The 2005-nt window shown below is 50.0% G+C and overlaps 1 protein-coding gene across 14 annotated transcripts in view; it reads left to right on the top strand.

The window, feature by feature from the left end:
* The window catches only part of LOC111870311 (A-kinase anchor protein 9), a 193618-nt gene that overhangs the window by 23314 nt on the left and 168299 nt on the right, over positions 1 to 2005 (top strand). The window lies entirely within an intron of this gene.

Raw genomic sequence — 2005 nt, 5'->3', positions numbered from 1 at the left:
CCCCTCTAAAGGCTGTTCGTCCCCGAACAGCCTAAAGGTTCTCCCTCGGTTTCGATGCCGCAGTGTTTTGTTGGCAGCGTCTGCATTCGGCCTTGGTGTCTGCTGGCATCTTTGTGCTCTGTTCAGCCTAACCGCCTCCGCCCCTCTCTTCGGTTGTGCTCGCCCTCGAGCACTTCCGTGGTCCAGAATTTGTAATCTCGTTGTTTCACATTCATTCCTCACTTTCATTCTTCATGCACATGCTGGGGAGGCCGGTACTTCTACGTTACCGGTTCCTCCCATAAGGGCCGTTCCCTTTTTTTCGTTTTGGAGGGGGTCGGCCCCTCCACATCTTCCAACTGTTTTCTTGTCGTAGGCCGACGGGAGATCCGGCTATACGCTTCCTGGTCATTAGTTCCGTCGTCTTCTTGCATGTCCTGGGGATTTTTCTATGGGGCTCTATTCCTATTCCCCTTACTCTATTGCGGTTGCCCCCGTTGTCTCTTCCGGGCATGTATCCTCTCGCGTTTCCTCCCGGTATGTTGTCCCTTACCCAGTTCTTTCTGGGGATCCTGTTACGCCGTGCTACTCTGACACGGAAGGTCGTCCCCTCGCTGGCGAATCCCAACCTCTCGTGGGGTCCACACTTTTTCTGGGTGGTGTTCCTGAGGATGTCTGTCTTGAGGTTTTCCACATTCGCCCGGTGTATCGTTCTTCCGTGGTCGACGGCCAGTTTCTTCCGCTGGCATCCGAAGGTTCCCTTGGGAGTTTCCTTCTTGAAGTCTTTTCTCCAACGTCGTGCCACTGTCGCGCGACGGGATGTCTTCCTGCTTGTGATGGCCAATTCCTTTTGGGGTTCACCAATTGCCAGCGTTGAATTCTCTGCTGTCTGGCGGCGGCACTCCGCGGCCAGTCTCAGGTCCCTACGCCGTTTCTTCGGTTCTCCGACCGGTATTTTCGGGGCGTCTTCTACTGGGACTTCTCGATGCTCCAGTCCGGACTGCATCGGTTCTGAGTGGGGCTCAATCTTCTTGTGGGTAGTCCTCCAATCGGCCATCAGCTGTGCGTGTCTGGCCTCCGCCTTGGCCTCGTTTGCCTCCATTTCTTCCTTGTCGGCCTTTCTATTGGCATCTGCTTTTTCTTGGTTTGTCCTAATCTCTTTCAGTAGAAGTTCTATCGTCTGCTGCATCTCCATTTTGTAGCAGTAAAGTACTTGATGCGCAACAATTTGTTAGTGGCGTGTTTAAGTTCATCCCACTTCTGACACCAATGTAACGTGTTTGGTTGTCACGCCACAAATAAGTTCACGCCGTCGTTTGGTATAGCGGATTTATTCCTTTGCTCGTCTTACACGCTTTACAATCATTCCCGTCTGCAGTGTCACAATCACTGCTTACAATATTCCGGCGATACTGGACCCGGACGGATATTCTGAAGCTTCTTCTCCGATGGCGGTTCCGTGACTGACTTCTTCGAATGCTATTCCGAGACTCACTGTTTTCCGCTGAAGCTGGGCTATCTATAACCTTGCCCGCTGTTAGGCAACGAACCCTCCGTTATAACCATGGAGACTCCTGTTAGAATTACCATGAAGCAATTGTTGTCTCCTCTGTAACGGTCTATTGTAGCGTTTCCATAGAAGTTACTCCTCGGGTTTGCCGACACGTTACAATATATATACACATACACGTGGTAGAGTCAGTAAGTTCGTGGAATGTGCTCTTATTGCATCATGTTACAAGGTAATCACATACACTTATGCAGATCCACATCAGCCCTCAAAATAGTTGCCGTTGGCTGCTATACAAGTCTGCCAACATTGATATAGCTGTCGAAAACACTGCTGAAACATAGTGGCAGTAAATTCCTGTATGACACTTTGTGGTCATTCCACGAACTTATTGACTGTGGTAGTGTATGTAGGTTTTAACCTTGTTCCAGTATATGATTTTATATGGGTGAAAATAGCATTCAGAGCCACTGCACCGCTTAAATGCACCCTCCTGCCTCAAATGCATGTGTGTGT

The sequence above is a fragment of the Cryptotermes secundus genome, unplaced genomic scaffold (assembly GCF_002891405.2).
Source record: "Cryptotermes secundus unplaced genomic scaffold, Csec_1.0 scaffold391, whole genome shotgun sequence".
NCBI lineage: Eukaryota > Metazoa > Arthropoda > Insecta > Blattodea > Kalotermitidae > Cryptotermes > Cryptotermes secundus.
Note: the sequence above shows the minus strand (reverse complement) of the source record. Positions and strands in the feature narration are given on the sequence as shown.